This window comes from Colobus angolensis, unplaced genomic scaffold (genome assembly GCF_000951035.1).
Source record: "Colobus angolensis palliatus isolate OR3802 unplaced genomic scaffold, Cang.pa_1.0 Scaffold95, whole genome shotgun sequence".
NCBI classification, from domain to species: domain Eukaryota; kingdom Metazoa; phylum Chordata; class Mammalia; order Primates; family Cercopithecidae; genus Colobus; species Colobus angolensis.
The window spans coordinates 3,121,613-3,144,981 of NW_012123487.1; positions in this window are offsets into that span (position 1 = coordinate 3,121,613).

A 23,369-nucleotide genomic window follows, 5' to 3' on the forward strand; every position below is an offset into this window, starting at 1 on the left:
CATAATCCCTGTGCTCTAGGGAATTTGCAGTGTAATACAGATGGTAAAATGTGACCCCCTCAATGGCTTTCCATTCTCCCCAAACCCTTAACACAGTCTGCAGAGCCTTGTTATCTGTCTTCTGCCTCATCCCCTGCCCTGCTTCCCTCTCTGCACTCCGGCCCCACTGGCTTGCTTCTAATTCCTCAAGCGGTGCTCTCCTCTCCTCTCCCAGAGCCTGAAATTCCCTCCTGTGATTACCCTGAAGAACTCTTATTCATCCCTTAGGTGTCATCTCTGATGTCCTTTTCTCCAGAAAGCCTTCCCCAATCCTGCAGACCACGCAGGTTGTTCTGTTCCAGGCTCTTGTTTCCAACTGTACATTTAGCTCTCACCACCATTATCACCAGATCACTTGCCATGTAACCAGTTATTTAACGTCCATCTCCCCTTCATGAACTTCACCTCCATGAGGGTAGTGCTTGTCTTAGTCATCCTGGTGACCCGAGTATACAGCGAAGTACTCTGCCACTGCATGTACCTAATGGATATTTATTATACGGATGAACGAATATGAAAGGTTGAGTTTCACTGCAAGAGCCAGGTTGTCACAATAGACCACAATACCAGGCACCACACAAAGCCTGGTGTATTGTGTGACCACTGAAATAGAGGATGAATGCTGAAGGTTCAGAGGTGTGGCAGCCACTGTAAATCAGCAAGGCTTCCTGGCTGTAGATCATAAGCCTGTGTGGGCCCCTTCATTCCTCTCACATTCCGATTCATCAGGGTTTAAATCTACAGACAGCTCTGCCCAGATTCCTAGGATGTTTTTATGGGCCAGAATACCAACATGAGTCAGCACAGCCCTTGTCGTGCTAAGTTTATCAAATGGCAGATGCTGTGGTATATTGGCTAGAATTTGCTGACCTCTTATGGCTAGGTCATAGTACATGTTCCAACAGCTGTTTTCTAGTATATTCTTAGGGCCATACTTCCAGGATGGTGTTAATCCTCTTACTGACTTACAGTGGACAACTAGCAGTTAACATGCCCTATGAGCAACGTCATCCTTCTGGAATAATCTATAATGCCCAGGGGATCATCCCCTTCAGTACTTTCCATCTCATTGCAGATATTTCACATTAAGGCAGGTACTGGGTGGTGAGCTGTGAGCATTGCTGCCTATAGTGAGTAGGACAGGACCAATGGGGTCAGGGAAATATCAGTGGAAGAGCAGATATGACCCCTGTCTGCAATAAAGACCATCCAAAAATAGGAGGCAGAACATCTGAGAAATTCTGAAAGATCTCTTTGTCATCATCATGTGCTTAATGTGAGTGTTAGTGCTATTTCACCATAAATGATGAATAAGAAATCTTTGTGTTGCTAACTACTCTTCTTAGCTTCATGGAAACAGGCATAGTGACTGTTCTGTATATTCTTTTCTTCCTTTTAAAGTTGAGGTGTAATTGACATACAACAAATTACACGTTTCAAATTACAAATTGGTAAGTTTTGCATATGTATGCATTCACGAAACCATCACCACACTCAAGATAATTAACACGTTCTTTACCCTCATGTTTTCTCATTTGCCCTTGTAGCCCCAGCCCCGTGCTCCCAAGGCTACCCTGTTCTCAGGCAGCCATGAACTGCTTTCTGTCACTGTAGATAAATTTGCATTTCCTAGAATTTTATATAAATGGAATCTTTTTTTTTTTTTTTTTTTTTTTGATATGGCATCCGCTCTGTTGCCCAGGCTGGAGTGCAGTGGTGCGATCGATCTCGGCTCACTGTAACCTCTACCTCCCGGGTTCAAGCGATTTTCCTGCCTCAGCCTCCCGAGTAGCTAGGACCATAGGCACGTGCCACCACACTCGGCTAATTTTTGTATTTTTAGTAGAGACAGGGTTTCACCACATTGACTAGGCTGGTCTCGAACTCCTGACCTCAGGTGATCTGCCCGTCTCAGCCTCCCAAAGTGTTGAGATTATAGGCGTAAGCCACCACTCCTGGCCTATAAATGGAATCTTATAGTATGTGCTGTTTGTTGTCTGGCTTCTTCTACTTAGCATTTTTTTAGATTCATTCATGGTACTGTGTATATTAATAACTAATCCCTTTCTGTGATTAAGCAGTAGTCCATTGTATGGTAAAACATGATTTGTTTATTTATTCATCTGCAGATGGATATTTAGATTGTTTCCAGTTTTTGACTATTACAAATAAAGCAGCTATGAACATCTGCATACAAATATATGGATATATGCTTTAATTTTCTTTGGTAAGTATCTAAAAGTGGAATGGCTGGATCATATGTTTAGTTTCTTAAGAAACCGCCAGTCTGCTTTCCAAAGTGATTGTGCCATTTTACATTCCCACTAGCAGTGTGCAAGAATTCCAGTTGCTCTACATCTGACAACATGTTGTGTGGACAGTCTTTAATTTTAAACATTCCAATGGACGTATAGTAGTGTCTCATTGTGGTTTTAATTTGCATTCCCTAATGACTATTGATGTTGAGCATCTTTTCATGTTCCTGTTTACCATTAGTATAGTTTTGATGAAGTGTATCTCACATCTTTTGTCATTTTAAATTTTTATTTGCCTTTTTTATTATTAGGTTTCGAGAGTACTAAATATAGACTATATAAAATAATTTTATCAGATATGTGATTTGAAAATATTTCCTCTCAGACTATGGCTTGCCTTTGCTATTACCTTAACAGTGTCTTTTAAAGTGTGGCAGTTTTTAATTTTGCTAAAGTCTGTTGTTTTCTTTTATGGATGATTGTTTTGATGTTGTATCTAAGAAACCTTTGTGTAACTCAAAGTTAAAAAGGTTTTATTGTTTATTTTCTTCTGAAAGTCTTATCATTTTACTTTTAGGTCCGTGAACCACTTTCAGTTAATTTTTGTACATGGCATGAGGTATAAATGAAAGCTCCTTTTGTTGCATGTGGCTATCCATTTGTTTCAGCAGCATTTATTGAAAGATTGTATTTTCCCTTCCCAATTGCCTTTGTACCTTGGCAAAAATCACTTGTACATATAGGTGTGGGTCTATTTGTAGAATCTCTCTTAATGTTTCATTGATCTATGTGTCTATCTTTATGCCAACACCATAGTGTATTGATTATCGTAACTTTATAAGTTTTGAAGTCAGGTAGTGTTAGACTTCCAACTTTTTATTTTTTTATATTTCTAAAATAGCCAAAGCATTTTTTTTGCATTTCCATTTGAAGTTTAGAATAATCTTGCCAATTTCTACAAAAAAGCCTGCTGGGATTTTGATTGGGAATGCATTGAATCTATAAGCTAATTTTGGGGAGAATTGAAATCTGTTTTAGTCAGGGTTCTCCAGAGAATGGAACCAATAGGATGTCTGTGTGTGTATATATGTATATATACACATACATTATATATATACACATTTTATATATATACACAATATAAAAATTATATATACATATATGTTCAGATATGTGTATATATAATATATGTCATGTGTATATATATAATGTGTGTGTGTGTGTGTATATATATAAAATGAGGAGCTGGCTTGTGTGATTCTGCAGGCTGACAAGTCCAAGATCTAAATCCAGAGGCCTGAGAATCAAGAGAGCCAATTGTGTGAGTTTCAGTCTGAAAGTGGGAGCAGGCCAATGTCCCACTCAAGCAATCAGGCAGGAGTTCCCTCTTACAGGAAGGTCAGTCTTTTTGTTCTATTCAGGCCTTCAGCTGACTTGACAAGGGGCTCCCATATTAGGGAGGACAATCTGTTTTATTCAGTCTCCCAATTCAAGTGTTCATCTTATCCGAAAACATCCTCATAGATACACCCAGAATAATATTTTACCAAATATCTGGGCACCTAGTTGAGTTGACATAAAATTAACCATCACAATATCTTAAGAATATTCAGTTTTCCATCCCTTGAACAAGGTGCATAGTTTCATTTATTTAGATTTTCTTTAATTTCTTTCTGTAATGTCTTATAGTTTTCAGTGTGTAGGTATGACACATATTTTGTCAGATTTATTGTTAAGTATTTTATATTTGGATGCTATTGTAAATGGTATTGTCTGTTAATTTCACTTTTGATTGTACATTCCTGGTATATCGAAATACAATTATGCATATTGAACTTGTATCCTGCAGCCTTACTAAGGTCACTTAATAGATCTACTACCTTTTTTTTGCAGATTCCAAGGGGGTCTCTATGCAAATAATCACTTTATCTGTAAATAAAGACAGTTTCTTTTTACTTCCTTTACAATACAGATACAATTTAGATGCTTTTAATTTTTTTTCTCTTACTTTACCACACTGGCTAGAACCTTCAGTAAAATGTTGAAGTATTGAGAGCAGACAATTAATTTTGTTTCTGATCTTAGGGGCAAAGTTTCATTCTTTCACCATTAAGTAATAATGTAGTCTGGTGTTGATATTAGCATGATACTAGCCTCTTAACATAAATTTCAAAATGTTCTCTCATCTTCAAATTTTTGCAAGAGATTCAGTAGAATTTATATTGTTTCTTACTTCAATGTTTGGTAAATTTCACTAGTGAAGCTGTGCTTGGAATTTTCTTTATGGGAAGCTTTTAATCACAAATACATTTTCTTTTCAATATGGAGCCATTCAGGTTATCTATTTCTTCTTTAGTGAATTTTGATAGTTTTTATCTTTCAGGGAATTTATCTATTTTATCTAACTTGTCAAACTCATAGGACTAAAGTTTTCCCTTTATTTTCCTTTCAATATTCTTAGAATCCCAGATAATGTGACCTTCCTCACCTATATTCTTGATATAGATAATTGTGTACATCTTTGATTCTAGATCAATCTGGCTAGATGTTTATATATTTTATTGATGGTTCTCAAAAAAACAGCTTTTGGTTCCATTTTTTTTCCTATTGTTTTTCTATTTTGTATTATATTGGTTTTTCTTCTATTTGTCATTTCTTTGGTTATTTTGGGCTTAATCTGCTCTTTTTAAAATTTATTTATTTATTTTTTAGTTTCCTTATGTGAAATCGGGGTACCTTTTTACCTTTTCCCCCCTCAATATGCGCTTTTAGTGCTATAAATGGTAACCTCACAAATTTCTCCTTTGATTTATTCTTTGACCTGTAGATTATTTAGAAGTTTTTTATTTAGCTTTCAAATATTTGGCAAATTTTCAGATTGTTTGATGATTTATTTAATTCTATTGTGTTCAAGTAACATACCTTTTATGACTTGATTCCTTTTAAATTTATTGTGATTTGTTTTGTAGCCCAGAATATGGCTTATTTTGTAAATGATCTATGTGCATTTTAAAAGAATGTATTTTGCTGTTCTTTAGTGGAATGTTCTATCAATGTCAGTTAGGTCAGTTTGACAGTGTTGTTCAAGCCTCTTATATCCTTGATGATTTTTTGTGTTCTTGTTCTGCTCATTATTGAGATTAGGATATTAAAATTTCTCTAAGATATTGAAATAACCCCTCCAGCTTTCTTATGACAAATGTTAGTGTGATATAACTCTTCCCACTTTTACTTTTAATCCATGTGCATCTTTATACATAATGTGTTTCTTGTTGGCAGCAAATAGTTTAGTCTTGCTTTTCTATACAATTTGGAAATATCTGGTTTTAATTGGGTTATTTCAGCCATTTACATTTAACATGATAATTGAGGTAGTTAGATTAATTCTCTTGTATTATCATTTTTTTTGTCCTTTTCTTTCTTTTTCCTTTTTTCCTGTCTTCTTTTGGGTCAATAGAGTAGATTTTATGATTCTATCTTACTTCTTTTGTTGGCTTATACATATAACTCTTTGTTCCTTTATTTTAGTGGTTGCGATATGGCTTATAATATATATCTTTAACTTATCACAGTCTACATTCGAGTGATATAATTCCCATTCACTTATAGTAGTAGTTGCCAAGCGTAAAAAACTTTGCCTCAGGGAAACATTTGGTTGGTAATGTCTGCAGAAATTTTTGGTTGCTACATCTTGGGTGTTGTTATTGGCATCTATTGGGGGCAGGGCACAGGGATGGTTCCAACAGCTTACAAACCACAGGACCATTCCCACAGAACAAAGAATCCTTCATCCCAAATGTCAGTAATGCTGTGTTGAGAAATGCTGAGTATATACTATAGTATATTCTCATTTCCCCTTCATAAGTTTTTTGCTATTGTCATACATTTTACTTTTACAATATTATAAGCCCCATGCTACATTTTAAAATTATTTTTGTTTAAAGTCAATTATCCTTTATGTAGAATTAAGCATTAATTTAAAAATCTTATATACATAATTATGCAGTTACCATTTTTGATGCTTTTCATCTTTATGTAGATCCATATTTCCATCTGGTACACTTTCCCTTTTGCTTGAAGGTCTTCATATTTTGTGTAATATGGATCTGCTTGAAATAAATTCTTTCAGCATTTGCATTTTGTAAAAAAAAATCTTCATTTCAGTTGTTTTTCTGAAAGATGTTTTTACTAGGTATACAATTTTAGTTTTTTTTTTTTCAATACATTAAAGATGTTACTCTGCTTTCTTCTCATTTGCGTTGTTTCTGATAAGAAGTCTGCTGTCATCCTTGATTCCCCCATGTAAAGCATCTTTTCTCTCTTTTTAAAATATTTTTTTCTTTATTACTAGTTTTGAGTAACTTGATTATGTGGGACCTTGATGTAGTTTCCTTTATGTTTCTTACGTTTGGTGTTGGTTGAGATTCTTGGCTATGTGGGTTCAGATTTTCCATCAATTTGTGAAAATTTTGAATATTATTTTTTTCAGGTTTTTCCTGCCTTCTCTTTTTTGGTCATTCCGATTATATTACCCATATGTTAGGCCACTTAACTTTATCGCACAGCTCACTGATGCTCTTTCCATTTTTTTAAAATTGTTTTTCTCTGTGTATTTCATTTTGCATGATGTTTAACACAGTACCTTCAAATTCATTAATCTTATCTTTTGTAGTATCCTATCACCCATTTATCTCATCCAGTATATTTTTTCATCTCAAATATGCTTTTTATATTCACAAGTTTTATTTGGGTCTATTTATCATCCATGTCCGTACTTAAATTTTGAAAAATGAAATAAAATTACAACTCTTTCAGTAACCTTGTCTGCTACTTCTAATATATGTGTCAATTCTGGGTTAGTGTCAATTTATTAATATTTTCCTCTCATTATGAGTCATAATTTTTTGTTTCTTGGCATACATGTAATCTTTGGATGCCAGAGATTTTGAATTTTATCTTATTAAGTGCTGAATATTTTTGTAATCTTACAAATATTTGTGAATGTTGTTCTGGCATACCATTAAATTATTTGTCAACAGTTCATATGTTTGAGTTCTTCTGTTAAGATTTGTTAGAATCAGATTCACATTTATTCTAGGTCTGATTATGCCTCACTCCTGGGGCAAGATTCTCTTAATACTCTATTCAATGTGAATTATGAGCTTTCCAGTCTGGCTAATAAGAAAAGGCACTATTCCCAGGACTGTGCAAACTTCAGACACTGTTCTTTCTAATCCTTTAAGGTGGTTCTTTAACTGGCTTTGATTAGTTCCCTCAAACACAGGCACCTGATCTTGACTCTGCAGCATGTTAGAAGGGGCACTCTGTTGATCTCCTGGATTGTCTCCCTTTGCCAGCCTCTCTTCCCTTGTACTCTCCCATATGAACTCTAGCCACCTTGGTCTACCTGGACTCTCAGATGCATCTCCTCAAGTCAGAAAGTTATGCGCACTACCTGTGCTTTTTTGCCCTGTGCCAAGACCTACAAACCCTAAGTCAGTAAGCTGGGGCAATCAGAGTTCACTTCATTTGTTCCCGTATCTCGGGGGTCACTAACATTTTTGCCTGGTGTCTAGTGTCTTGACAACTGTTGTTTCATATATTTTGTCTCAATTTTTTTTTTTTTTTTGAGACGGAGTCTCGCTCTGCCGCCCAGGCTGGAGTGCAGTGGCGCGATCTTGGCTCACTGCAAGCTCCGCCTCCGGGGTTCACGCCATTCTCCTGCCTCAGCCTGCCAAGTAGCTGGGACTACAGACGCCCGCCACCGCGCCCGGCTAATTTTTTTTGTATTTTAGTAGAGACGGGGTTTTACTGTGGTCTCGATCTCCTGACCTTGTGATCCGCCCGCCTCGGCCTCCCAAAGTGCTGGGATTACAGACGTGAGCCACCGCACCCGGCTATTTTGTCTCTATTTTTTGGTTATTTCAGATAAGACACTAAATCCATTACTTGTTACTTCCCCTTAGCCACGAGCAGACATCTGACTATTCTATATCTTGACTGTCGTAGTTTTCATGACTGCACACATTTGTCAATATCCATAGAATGGTACATGGTATGATTTGGCTCTGTGTCCCCACCCAAATCTCATCTCAAATTGTTATCCCCACATGTCAAGGGAGGGACCTGGCAGGAGGTGTTTGGATCATGGGATTGGTCCCCCCGCATGCTGCTCTTGTGATAGTGAGTGAATTCTCATGAGATCTGATGGTTTAAAAGTGTTTGGTAGTTCTCCCCTCATTCTCTCTACTGCCTCCATGTAAGACATGCCTTGCTTCCCCTTCACCTTCTGCCATGATTGTAAGTTTCCTGAGACCTCACTAGCCATGCAGCACTGTGAGTCAATTAAATCTCTCTTCTTTATAAATTACCCAGTCTCAGGTAGTTCTTTTTAGCAGTGTGAAAATGGACTAATACAGAAAATTGGTATTGAGGTAGTGGGGCATTACTGTAAAGATACTTGAGAATATGGAAGCAACTTTGTAACTGGGTAACTGACAGAGGTTGGAACAGTTTGGAGGGCTCAGAAGAAGACAGGAAGATGAGGGAAAACTGGAAACTTCTTAGATATTTGTTGAATGGCTGTGACCAAAATGCTGATAGTGATATAGAAAATGAAGTCCAAGCTGAGGTAGTCTCAGATGGAGATGAGGAACTTGTTGGAACTGGAGTGAAGGTGACTCTTGCTATGCTTTAGCAAGGAGACTGGTGGGATTTTGCTCCTGCCCTAGATATCTGTGGAACTTTGAACTTGAGAGAGATGATTAGGGTATTTGGCTGAATAAATTTCTAAGAAGCAAAGCATTCAAGATGTGACTTGGCTTTTTCTAAAAGCATACAGTCATATACATTCACAAAGAGATTGTTTGAAATTGGAACTTATGTTTAATAGGGAAGCAGAGCATAAAAGTTTTGAAAATTTGCAGTGCCTGTACCCTCATTGTATCTTGGAAGTAACTAGCTTCTTTTTGATTTTACAGGCTCATAGATAGAAGGGACTTGCCTTGTCTCAGATGAGATTTTGGACTTAGACTTTTGAGTTAATGCTAGAATGAGTTAAGATTTTGGGTGAGACAGGTAGATCTTCTGAGGTCAGGAGTTTGAGACCAGCCTGATCAACATGGTGAAACCCCATCTCTACTAAAACTACACAAATTAGCAGGGCATGGTGGTGCACATCTGTAGTCTCAGCTACTCTGGAGGCTGAGGCAGGAGAATTACTTGAACCCGGGAGGTGAAGGTTGCAGTGAGCTGAGGTCACACCACTGTACTCCATTCTGGGTGTCAGAGTGAGACATCATCTGAAAAAAAAGAAAAGAAAGAAAGAAAAGACTTTGGAGGACTGTTGGGAAGGCATAATTAGCTTTGAAATGTGAAAACGACGTGAGATTTGGGAGGGGCCAGGAGTGGAATGATACTGTTTGGCTCTGTGTCCCCACCCAAATCTCATCTCAAATTATAATCCCCATGTGTTGAGGGAGGGACCTGGTGGGAGTGTGTTCTCATGAGATCTGATGGTTTAAAAGTGTTTGGAAGTTTCTCTCTCTCTCTCTCTCTCTTTCTCCGACTGCCATGTAAGAGGTGCCTTACATCCCCTTCACCTTCTGCCATCATTGTAAGTTTCCTGAGGCCTCCCCAGCCATGTAGAACTGTGAGCCAATTAAACCTCTTTCCTTTATAAATTACCCAATCTCAGGTAGTTCTTTATAGCAGTGTGAAAACAGACTAACAAAGTACATTAGTAAAGGGTGAATTTTACTATGAAATTTGTTTCTCAACTTAAGAAGATATTTTAAAGTGTCTCATGTTATAGTGAATGTTTTAAAGGTTATAGGGTTAATAATCCTGAGTCCTAGGTGTCACTTATGCACAGACCAGCTATGTGAGTTTGTGCAAGTCACTTGATCATCACTAGACTATTTTCTTCATCTTTTAGGTGAGGTTTATAATGCTTGCTGCTTTGTAGGGTTACAGAGGGAATAATGTTAGATGATGCATGAACATGGTTTTGTTAAATTGCATTTTCATGTATTTCCCATCTGGCATTGCTTTCATAATTTTTTCTGTTTTATCTGTCTTCTTTGTCAGACTAAGATTCATGAGGGCAAAGTCCAAATTGGTTTGTTTACCTCTGTATCTTCACATATCATTGTGAATTAAATGAATATTTGAACATTGAAAATTAAGTGCTATTACTATATAGAAATGCAATTTGTCTTATAGATAGGATATACTTTATTAAGACACTTCAAAAAATCAAAGTTCCTCTTCACAAAGTTATATAGCTTATGAAACTCAGTGTGGATGACTGAGATTGGTGGTTTAGGGTTTACCTTTTTCGTTTTCCTTTTTGCTTCAGGTTAATCTTTTTCGCTACAGGGGGAGCAAAGCCTTAGAATTCCCCCTCACTGGCAAGATATTATGTTTCTGCATGTCAATTTATTACCGTTATCTTCTACATTTTTATTTGGAAATAAACGTATAAAGATAGCACAGAGGGTTATCGTGTATTCTTCTCTAAGCTTCTCTTAATGTTAATGTTTCACATAACCATGGTACAGTTATTAAAACTAAAAAATTAACATTGGCATAACAATATTAGCTAGACCACAGACTTCAGTTGAATTTCATCTTTTTTTTTTCACTAATGCCCTTATCTCTTTCATGATCCAATACAGGATACCACATTGCATTTAGTCATTATGTCTCTTTAATCTCTTCTAATCTGTGACAGTTTCTTAGTCTTTCCTTGTTTTTTATGACTGACATTTTGAAGAGGACTGATCGGGTGTCTTGGTAAAGTGTTCTTCGATTTGGGTTTGTCTAGTGGTTCCTCATTATTAGGGCTATGAATTTGGGGGAAGAATACCACAGAGATGAAGTGCCTTCTTCATCACATCACATTAGCATCCACATGATATTCAACGTGACTTGTTACCGGTGATATTCACCTTAATTACTTGGTTAGGGTAGTATCTGTCAGGTTACTTTTTTTCCTTTATCATAGCCTATTTGTTAGAAATAAATCAGTCACTGAGTCTATGAACACTCCTGGGGAAGGGAATTAAATTCTACCTTCTAGAGAGAGAAGTAGCAAAGAATTGTACACATATGTTAAATCACAACAACAGTTTATAAATAATTTGGGGTATATAATTTGAGGCTATGTAAATATCATAGCATCTCCTTAAACTTTCTCTACTAATTTTGCCATTCACCTGTGGTTGCCTGCAGCACCCACTACTGTGGTTTTCTAGTGGTGAATTTCTATTTCTTTGATTTCTTCTACAGTTAATGTTTAGATTTTTTTATTAGAAAAATTTTCCCCTCTCCCTCATTTATTTGTTCAATAATTTATTTATATCAGTAGGAACTCATGGATATTTATTTTATTCTTTATTTTTTAATCCAATGCTATAATTATCTATTTTATTCCAGTTTTGGCCATTGAGAACTTTTCCATGTTGACTCCTGTGTCCCTTTAGATACACCCTGTGCTGGTTGATCTTTGAGTGCCTTGTACAACATTCTTGACAGAGCCCACACTTTTTGTAGGACATCTTAGACACTTTATACACCAGACAATGTGACTCACCCACTCAACATCTCTGAAGTAAATTGCCATGAGAGACAGGACTTTGAAAATGAATGATGCTAAAAAAATGATTTGGCTGTCCAGACTTTACTTATGCACATAAGTGAACACAGACTCCATTTTTCTCTTTTTACTATGACTTTTGCTTCACATTCTCAAGACTGACTCTTGTGCTCCTATCTCAACAACTTCCACAGGCTGAATCTAATCCTTTCTCTGTTGCATGTTGATGTACAGCTGTGAAGATAACTGGACTTCACCATGCTTTTTGGGAAGCGTAGATGGTAGTGAAATTTGAAAGCAGGGGATAGAGGAAGAGGATTATCTTGCCCAGCACAATGGATCAACTTCTCTACAATCTGCTCACATGCAATTGAAAGTAATGGATGGGCCGGGCAAAGTGGCTCACGCCTGTAATCCCAGCACTTTGAGAGGCTGAGGCGGGTAGATCATGAGGTCAGGAGTTTGAGACCAGCCTGGCTAACATGATGAAACCCCATCTCTACTAAAAATATAAAAATTAGCCAGGTGTGGTAGCTCACACTTGTAGTCCCAGCTACTTGGGAGGCCGAGGCAGGAGAATCACTTGAACCTGGGAGGCAGAGAGCCGACATTGTGCCACTGCACTCCAGTCTGGGTGACAGAGGGAGAGTTCATCTCAAAAAAAAAAAAAAAAAAAAAAAAAGAAAGAAAGAAAGTAGCGGATAGTTTTTTGACTGGGTCAGAATTCTCAGTGTGTTTCCAGAGAAGTAAAGTCAAGCAGAGAGAAAAATAAAAGGAGTTATTCAATCTGATATATAAAGCCTCCTACTATTTGCTACCTCTCTATCTCACTACTCTACAGCAAGACGTTTCATGGCTGGGCTTTCTCTGAACTGGACTATGGGCAAGTTCTCCAAGATAACCAGCTCCTGTCTCTCTAGCTATGTCTTTAAGATCTTATGAGAAAGTAGAAACCGTAGTTCATCATGTGGTGGTATTGCCTACTTGAATTTATATAACTACTTGGGCTGAGGTTCCTTAGTGAGTGTACTTTTTCACTAGCCTGTCTGAACTGAACAGTGCCTTTGGCATTGACTGTATGCCACTGGATGTCCTTAGTGGTTGTACATGTACAGAGCAGAAGGGAAACAACCAGGGCAATCTGGGCTTCTGAATGGTTCCATTCATTCCATGGAGGCATAACCTCCTGCCTGACAGCCTTCCCACATCCATTTCCGTTTCCTCCCTGGTTCCCCACAGCTCTGCAACTTCAGCCTTCCATCCTTCTGCCATGTGGGCTATATCCAGTCCAAGTTTATTTAGGCACAGTCTCTTTCTTCATACACATGTGTATGTTGGGTTTTTCAAGGCATCCAGCATTCTTTCCTCACTAGCTACCCTTTTTCCACAATTGACAGCATTTGGACTCAAACAGGGAAAAAAAAAAAAAAAAGCCCTCTTCCGCTCCTGGGGCAGCACCTGCCTTAGCTTCCAGAGCTCTCCTGCTCCATTCTGTTGATCTTGGGTAAACCGTGGAACTGGATATGGTGGAACGGAATTTCTGGGTCATTTACCCGAGCGGTTTGTATCCTTTGGACTTCTCCCAGCCAGCCCGTTGAATCTCAGGTAAGGTTCAAATGCTTTTTTCTGACCTCTTGTGGCTCATAAATTTCAACTTATGTGTGAGCTATGTGTCCACATTCCTTGATTTGCTTTGACTCACATCAAAGAGGTAGTTACAGCTGATGAGTGACCCATTAAAACAACCATTATGAATATTTTAAAAAACATACACACTTCTATGTATGCATACCCATTTATCTACACTTGTTTTTCATTGACAAACCAGAGAAGCATGTATCATGCCCAGATAATCCTAAATTAATCACTTGTTCATTCAAAAGCCATTTCCAGGGCAACTAGCTTCTCTAGATAGCCAGTATTGTGGCCATGAGGCCACTACCATAAACTCTTGAATGAATTTAACCACTCAACAAACACTGACTGAGCATCAGTTGTGGGCCAATCTCTATTCTATGTTCCAGGATGGAAAGGATACACAGGACAGGACAAAATCCTTCCCCTTAAGAACTCACATTTTAGGCTGGGCATGGTGGCTCATGCCTGTAATCCCAGCACTTTGGGAGGCCGAGGTGAGCAGGTTGCTTGAGGTCAGGAGTTTGAGATCAGCCTGGCCAACATGGTGAAACCTCGTCTCACCTAAAAATACAAAAATTAGCCGGGTGTAGTGGTGGGCACCTGTAATCCCAGCTACTCCGTAGGCTGAGGCAGGAGAATCACTGCAACCCGGGAGGCGGAGGTTGTAGTGAGCTGAGATCATGCCACTGCTCTCCAGCCTGGGTGACAGAGTGAGACAGACTCACTCTCAAATAAAAGAACTCAGATTCTAGTTTACTCATATAAAGTGTAAAGGAATAAAGGGGGAAGAATGCTAACACTTGTGTTGAGTGCTGTGTAGAATATAATAAACTCTCACAATCATCAGTAATTAAATGTAATTAAATTCTCACAATCATCAGATTATTGATAATTAATCAGCATTGTTGATACTATTATGTCTTCTTCTCAAGGCCTTCTAGTTTTCCCATCTGTTTCATTTCTCAGTCTCTTTATCTATAACAAAGTTTACACAGACGAGACAGAATGTAACCAAATATGCAGTGAAATAGGTGCTAAATAGAGATATAGTCAAGAGCTAAAGGTTGGAAAAGAGACAGTGCTCACCATCCAGGCAGGTAAGGATCTTCAAATTTTATCGTGCATAAAGATTACCTGGGAAGTTTGTTTGAAGTGTTGATCCCTGGGATTCAGCTTTAGAGATTCTGATTCAGTAGTTTTAGTAGGGAACCAAGGATCTGCATTTTTTAAAATGCCCCAAATTATTCTAGTGGAGGGGATCTTCAGACCACTTTGACAACTGGTCTAGAGTCCAAAGTGGTCACATTTATTTTTACTGATATTCTAGTGTATGAAATATTATTGCAGAGGGATTTATCAATCCATTTCTTAATTTTTTTTAAAGTATCACATGATTTAACACCTTAATGTGAATTACATCAGCTGCATTGATCCTTGACAGAAATGGTGAGGCCACAGCAGCATAAAACACAAGGTGAGAGTCGTGAGTGGTGGGGGAAAGCAAAGACCCCATTTCCAGTGCTTGTCTGAGTGACAGTGACAGGCTCTGCCTGAGACTTTCTCACAAGCCACTGCTTCATGTCTACAGGCAAAGAGGTGAAGTATCTAGAGACTAGCTAGGTACCTCCTGCTTAGTTTATTTTGTCTCAGACCTACCTCATGCACCATTCCCTCTGTGTTCTATTCTGAACTGTTTCTCTCTACTCTGATCAGATGCCTCTCAGAGTTCTGTCTCCCTAGAGCCTTTGCAGACTTCCAGAAATAATGTTTCCTTTTCAAATCATCTCGGGAAATTCTCAGGCCTTTTGTGTATAGGGTTGACCCTGTGCGCCTAGATATGCTATTGATTATATATATGATTCTTAGCCCACAAACCTCGGTGTACAAGAAACATTGCGTCTATTTTCCTTAAATAACTAGAAATACAACTCTGATTCATCATCGCTTCAGGTTGTTGGGAAATTCAAGCTAACATCTGGGTGTTCCTGAGATTTCAGAGTTCCAAAGTCTCTGAGATTTCAAAGTTCCAGAACTTTGGGGCGACCCTGCTGGTCATGAAAAATGACCCACTCTGGTAGGGCTGCCAGTCATTCTTTTACGTCATTTCTTCAAGTTCGGTGACTCTGCTTATTTGTGCTGCTCCAAGAACATGGGAACTTTAGGGGAGAATGGGCACTCATTGCACGTGCAGTAAATTCCCCTGGTGTGCGCACCCAGCTATCTCCTCTGAGTTGTTTCATAGTACCCCAAACACTGCTCCCAAAAAGCAGGACATGGGCCATTCCTCATGGTGGATGCCAGAACCATTTGTTTGAATAGTTTAGGCTTAGTTTGAAGTGAAGCTGAAACTGAGGGCCAACTTCTTTTGTCTGTTGTGTACGTCACTGAGGGAAGAAATAAAAAGTTTTGGGTTTTTGTTTGCAATTAGAGAGGAGGGAAAATAATTTCTCTTTTTGACTGCTTCCTTGAGAAAAACTATTGACTTTGAAAATTTACAACATACTAGGACTTGGACCTATTACTCTATTTAATCCTCTAACACATCTATGGGAAGATAGTAACCTCCAGATTTTACAATTACAGGAAAAGAAACAGAGACTGAGAAAGGATAAGAAACTTGCCTAATTAAAAAAAATAAGTACAGAAAAGTGAAGTTACTTGCCAATGCTAGAGTCACCATGGCTCTCTCGACTCTGAGGCCAAGGTTTGTTTCCTCACATCATTATTGGTCTGTCTGCCATTGCTACAAAATTGACTAAAAGAATATTTCTCGAAAACTCACATTCTTTAGGGACCAATACACAGTTAGGTTGTGAAACTGTTTACCCATTTACAAGGACAGCTGTAAAAGATCTTTAATATTTGGAAAATCACATTTCAGCACAAGTCTAAGATTTTTCAGTCAACGATTTATTTTGTTATTGCTTATGGGTATCACTTGTATAAGGAAAATCATGTTTTGAATCCAAGATTACCACAAACATTGAGTTTCAATCCCTACATCTCTTAGACTTCTCTTTCTGAAGCAAAATGTATACTATATTGCAAAAAGCGATAAAATTTGTCTTCATGTGCAAAATGATGCTTATGTTTTGATGGACATCCTTTCATGTGCAAAGGATTTGTCCTTTAGTATGTGTTCTATTCTCAAAGTGGTCTATGGCTGAATCACCCCAGACGGATGCATAGCCTTGTGCAACTTCAGATTTTCCAGAGGAAAGAAATACTTCTACTTTTTTTCCTCTGTTACCTCCCACTCCTTTATCTTAGGCATGCTTACCTGTCCAACTTCCATCTTGCCTGCTGTGATTTCAGCAGTTTTTCCTCACGTTACATCTTCAGAAAAGACAGAGAACAGCTGGCCTCCTCTCTGCATATAATTACTCCTCTGAGATTTGAATACTGCTATTCATTTCCTTGCCTTTAGTGAAATAAATTTTTTGCTGGACATTTTGGAGAGCCCTCCAGATGCAGCTTTTAATAAAATATCCATAAACTGGAGTAAAGCCACTAGATAGGAGATGACCTCTGTTGGAACCAAAGCATAATCAGGACCACACAATTCAAAGGCCAAACTCATCTGGAAGGGTGCAGGCTGGTGGGACAGCCATGGTTTTTGTTTTTAACTAGGTAGTGTTTTATTCCAATCAATACAGTTAGAACTGTTAGTCAATGGCAAGGTGTTGACACTATTTATGTTTACTCTCAAATAATTAACTCTAAAGGGAAATAGATTTAGATATGAAGAAATTACAGTGAGGAGAGCAAATGAAGATGTAGGAGGCTTCATAATTTGTATTCGTGTTCTTGTAACTTCCAAATTCAGTCACCTCACAATGATTTATTGAGTGCATACTATGTCCCAGGCACTGTCCTAGGCACCAAGGCTATAGTAATGACAAGAAATAAGTCATCATTATTATTATCTCCTTAAAGTGAATATCAAGTTCCCACAAACAAATCTTAGTCACAATCCCTGCTCCTTAAGAACTTTTAGAGCAAGACAGAAACACTCATGTAAATTCATTCAAAGAAAATAGAAAAAGCACAACAAACAAAAACCCCCCAAAGAATGATAGGCAACCCAGTCTTTGAAGAAGCTGGGAATGGAATAATATCCTCTTACAACTGGAGAGTGCCAGAGGGAACAAGGGAAAAGGCCCTGAGTTCTTGGTGTATTCGAGGAAAAGCCAGGAGGACAATGGACCAGGAACACTGTCAGAGATGGGATTGGTAGGAGATAGGATAGGAGAGAGCCAGAGGCTGGGCTGTGGAGGGCCTTGCAGACCAAGGTCCAAACTGTTGGAAGCCACACATGAGAATAGGAGTCTCTGAGAGGGCAAGGATTTGGGAAGAGAGCACAGACACTGGAGTCAGGTTGATTTGTGTTTCAATCCAAGATCTGCCACTTACTGCGAATTGGGAAAGTTCAATAATCTCTTTGAATTTTGACTTCTTCATAGGAAAATGGGGAACTATAAACTTAAGAGAATATTTTTGACCATTAAAAAGGTAAAGATGAAAATTGAATGGTAGCGAGCGCAGTGACCCTAAATAAATGCAGCTGTTACTGCTTTCTGCTGTTAGGTAGTATTTAGATACGCTGTGACATTATTGTTTCCAGTTTCTAGTTGTAGGAACTGCATAAAGATTAGTGGTGAATCATCACTAATAAGTGTGGTCATGTGCCACATAATGATGTTTTGGTCAGTGACGGACTGCATATAAGATGGTGGTCTTATAAGATTATATATTACAGTATTATAAGGTTATACTACTGTATTTTTACTGTTTAGATATACAGATGGTTAATGTTGTGTTACAGCTGTCTACAGTGTTCCCTACAGTACCATGCTGTACAGGTTTGTAGCCTTGGTGCAATAGACTATACCATATGGCCTAGGTGTGTCCTAGGCCATACCATCTAGGTTTGTGTCAGTACACTTTATGATGTTCATACAATGACAAAATCACCTAACAACACACTTCTCAGAATGTTTATCCACCGTTAAACAATGCATGGCTGTAGCTGGATTAGGATTCAAACCGAAATTTGTCTGACTCCTAAACCTTCCCTTTTCTCTCTGCCTTACTTGATAATACTAAGACTGAAGTTCTTAGGAGCCAGTAGACCTCAATCCTGAAGGCAATTTGGAGGTGGACCAGTCAGAATAGAAACAAGAATCAACAACTTGAGTCTTCCAGCTTGTATTGGGCTTACGCAGTGGTCAAGTTTCCTGGGCCAGTGTCAGGGGAGGTAATGTCAGAGTGTCTCCCCCTTCAAGATACTCAATGAGAGGACACAGAGGCATATGTCCTGATTGCTTTAGACATCCAAATGCCCAAAGCAGGAGACCAGACAGGCTGGCATCTTGGCCTCGGCATACTCTTCTGTTGTTATGAGATATTGAGCATATTGCTCCTTGCACTAGAAGGATCGGATGTGATTTACTCGCTAGTGATTGCTCAAAATCCATGAACCTTCAACTTACATCTTTTCAGCCTCACAAAAATTCCCAGCTGCCTCTGTGTCTGTGTCTCATTTCCCTACAGGTGCAACATGGGAAAGGAGGACTACAAGGTTAACTTTAGAATAACCACTGGGGAACTACCTGATATAGGAAGGGGAAGCAGTAATACAAAGGTTTTGTGAAAACAATTTTGGTGGTCTGGCCAGGCTCCTTCTAGGACACCTCACACCCAGAGGGAGCAGTCCTGGCCTACGTCAAGTAGTGTCCCATGGGAGAGGGTTTTGGGAGGATTACATACCGGTGACTCTCTGTTACCCGGAAACTCATGAGACTGGCTTCTGTGACATAAAAAAGCATGATGTCTGCCCAAAGTTAAGAGTTTCTATGATCTGTTTGGGGTTTGGGAATGCTACAAGAGGTTTTTATAGCAGGCTGGTACTTAAATTTGGAGAGACTCTAGGCAGCACAGCAGCCAGGATCCCAGGGTTCCTATAAACAGCAGAGTTGTTGTGATGTCCAGTTGAAACCATGCAAGCAAAGAGCTTAGCAAAGGGCCCGCCATATGAAAGTGTTCAATAAGTGGAAAGAGGAGGGGGATGTGTAAATTTTTCAGAAGGAGGGAATTAATTTGAGCTTGCAGTGACCTGAGGCTGTTGTATTCCTGTATTAGTCCATTTTCATGCTGCTGACAAAGACATACCCAAGACTGGGTAATTTATAAAGAAAAAGAGGTTTAATGAACTCACAGTTCCATGTAAGGCTGGGGAGGCCTCACAATCATGGCAGAGGGCAAAAGGCACGTCTTCCATGGCTGCAGGCAAAGAGAGAATGAGAGCTTGTGCAGGGAAACTGCTCCTTATGAAACCATCGGATCTCCTGAGACTTATTCACTGTCATGAGAACAGCACAGGAAAGACCTGCCCCCATGATTCAATTATCTTCCACCAGGTCCCTCCCATGACATGTAAGAACTGTGGGAGCTTCAATTCATGATGAGATTTGGGTGGGGACACCGCCAAACCGTATCAATTTCTGTCCACCCTCTTCACATCTTTTAGAAAAGTTTAATGAGCCCAGTTTACTGACTAGGTTACTTGGAAATGGCTAAGGTCCTTTTGGGGTAGACTGGATCTGTTCAAGGGAAGTAAAGAAAGAGTGGAAGGTGGTGTTAATGTGTTAATAATAACAATGTGATTCCATAATGCCATTCTTCAAAGTGTAATTGATTGAACACCTAGAGTGTATTAGGTACATCATAAAGGATCACATATAATCCCCAACATTTCATTGTCTGCTCACACTGAATAAATGAGGAAACCCAATCTCAAACAGGCTGTGCAACTTGTCTATGAGAGAGGAGGACCTGGAACTCTGATCCTAGCCTGTCTGATTCAGAAGCCCAGGTGAGGCTAGTACAGCAAGGGAGAAGGCTATGAAGGGGGTAGGGAGCAGGAGGCATGGCAGGCACTTTGGTCCTTGCTATAAGTTTTGGCATGCAAGAGCTTTTGCAAAGCAGCACTAGAAATCACCCAAAGGAAGCCATTTGTAAGATCTTGTGTGGATCAGGCCTATGGGTGTATCACCTTACTCCTTTTCCAGTCAACAATTCTCAAGTCATCTTGTTCATGTCTCTCATTCAGATTGGGCTGCTATGAAGAGGACAGGCAGGGCAGGAAAGCATAAAACAACTGGATAGAAAAGTAATAATTTAGGCTTTTTTTCAAAGAGAAGATAGAGGAGATTAACTGTTTTAGATAACCTAACACATGTAAAAAAATATGCTTAGGGGCTTGAGTTTATTTTAACCACAGCATGTTTCCTCTCACAGCTGATGTAGTAGCAGGGAATAACTTAGCAGCGCTAGAACAAAGTTATGCAGTGTGGTGGGGGAGTTTCTCTATTTCCTTGTTTTCAGTTCCTGAAGAATCAAACCTTCTGTGTAGGCTGCCTGACATAGGCCATGGCCTTGTTAATGTCTCCTTAATTAACAAAGGGATTTTTATTTATCCAGTGCAAAGCTTTTCTTACCTCCTCTCCCTATCCCCCAAACCAGCCATGCAAGTCAGCACGTACTGAGACCTCAAAGAAACCCAACAGTGGACTTAAAAGAATCCATGCAGCCAACTGAAGAGGAGTTTAATAAGCTTGGCCTTTCTTTTTCTTCTTCTTGTATTCAGCTTCTAAAAAGACTCTAAATGTGTTGGCTGCAGGAAAATTCTGGGACTCTGAGAGATCCAGGAGATGGAGGGCAGTAGGGGAGTTGGAGATGGTAAGGGGTGTATTGCAAAGGTAACTAGAAGTGTGGCTTGAACCACAGCAGGGGATTGGACGATTCAGAATTGCCACAGTCTCATGCTCATGGAAAAAACTTGGCAAAGTATAGCCAGAAATGTAGGCCTAGGTTTTCAGCCCCTAGGACTTCAAACTGCCTATGTTTCCTTCCCCAAAAAGCCTCAGGCTAGCTTTAATCTGTTTTTCAGAGAGTCACAGGCTGGTCAGGTGGAAATGGACTTTGACCTGCAGGCTATCTGCAGGCTGAGTTGGAAGCCCAGGTGAGGATGGTAGAGCAAAGACAGGTACTTTGATTCTTGCTATAAACTTTGGTATGCAAGGAGCTTTAGCAAAGCAGCACTAGAAATTACTCAAAGGGAGCCATTTTTAAAGTCTTGTGGGGACCAGGGCTATGGCTCTCTGAATAGTGATGAAGCCCTTTTAGGTTGTCAGCCTCTTGGGAGTAGCCCTACTCCTGGCAGACAGCACTGAAGCTGTCAGGAGAATCTGTGTTCTAATTGGCAGCCTCCATGTATTCCAGAGAGGGAGGAGGGCCCACATTCTCCAGAGAGATAGTGAGATGAGGGAGGTGCCAGGTTTTCTGTGATCTTTGACTCTCAGCTGAATTACTGGGGAGAGAACCAGCTATAAAGACCATAAAATTACTTTGGTAATCCCCTCTGAAAGCCATCTATTAGAAAATAAAAAGGGAGAAAAGATGATAACAAAGTAGGAAATGATTCCCAGGGATCCCTGGGCCCCTGTGTTTGAGAATCTTTTGTAAAAGCTTCCCTTACCACCCCTGGTGAAGTCATTAGAATATAGAGGGAGGAAATCCAGAGTTTCCTGGCTGTCAGCAGGCGACACATCAGACTGCCCATCTGTTGAGTTACCAGCAGTGGTAGAGACATTTAGTGCTCACTTATTATTCAGGTGCTCCCTTTGCAGTTGGATTGGACCCATTTGATTAGTTCTAGCTGATAGCTGTGATCAGCAATGATCTGTGCCATATTGGGGTCAAAGCAGTAAACAGGCATTGTGCTACCTCAGTCTTTCTTTACGTTGCTGGGGCAACCATGAAAGCATACTTTACGTATGCTGAGATGAAGAGACAACTTGATCCTTGAGTCGTTGGTGAGAAAAGAACCCTTACCAAGTTACACTGGATTTCGAGTGAGTGAGAATTTAACTTTTTGTTGTGCTGAGGCACAGAGATTAGGAGTTTGACTGTGCCAAGTACTAACAATAATTATCATGATTAAAAGGATGGTGTCAGTGCCATGCTGTTTTTTTGTGTTGTTTTTTGTTTTGTTTTGTTTGTTTCCCTAGGGACAATTTTCCGGCATGCAAGTGTTTCTCCAGAATTGGCTGGTGGAGACCTGGCTCCATCTAGTCTTGTAAAGCCTCCACAATTTTTTGTAAGGTTCTTTTGTGGAAGCTCTGAGTATTATCCAATCCCAAAAGAATATCTCTAGATTGTTAAGATCTCTTCTACTCAACAATTGGAAAGCACTTCCTATATGTCCAGATAGCTCTTACTGATGCTAGTCTACCAATCTTCTGGCTGCCCCAGCCACAAACCATAGATATGATTGCATTGATTCATTCAACAGGGATGTGTTTGGTACCTGCAAAGGTCCAGACAATCTTCTGACATTTGGCCTGCTTCATGGCCCTGCCCCTGTTCTTGAAAGACGGTGATTATCTGCCATAATAGAAGGCACCATACCCAGGAGCTGAGCTAGATGCTGACATATATCAATGATCTCCTCCCAATTTCCCAAGAACTTGTTAGATAAGAATTCTTTCTTTGTCTTTTCTTACAGATAAGGAGACTGACTTCCAGAGAACCTCCTGGTCACAAAGCCAGGAACTGCACAGCCTTCTCAGCTCCTGATTCCATGACTTCTGTACTCTTTTCAGGAAACATAGATATTCCAAGATTGCTTCCCAGATTAGTCATGATGAGGTTCTGAGAATATGGATATTCTTTCTGTGGTCAACTTTGCTCAGTAATCACAGACCTCTCCCACTGGTCATGGGTCTTCTGATTAAGAACTATAGGACAAGAGAAGATATTTCCCAAGAATCATAAAG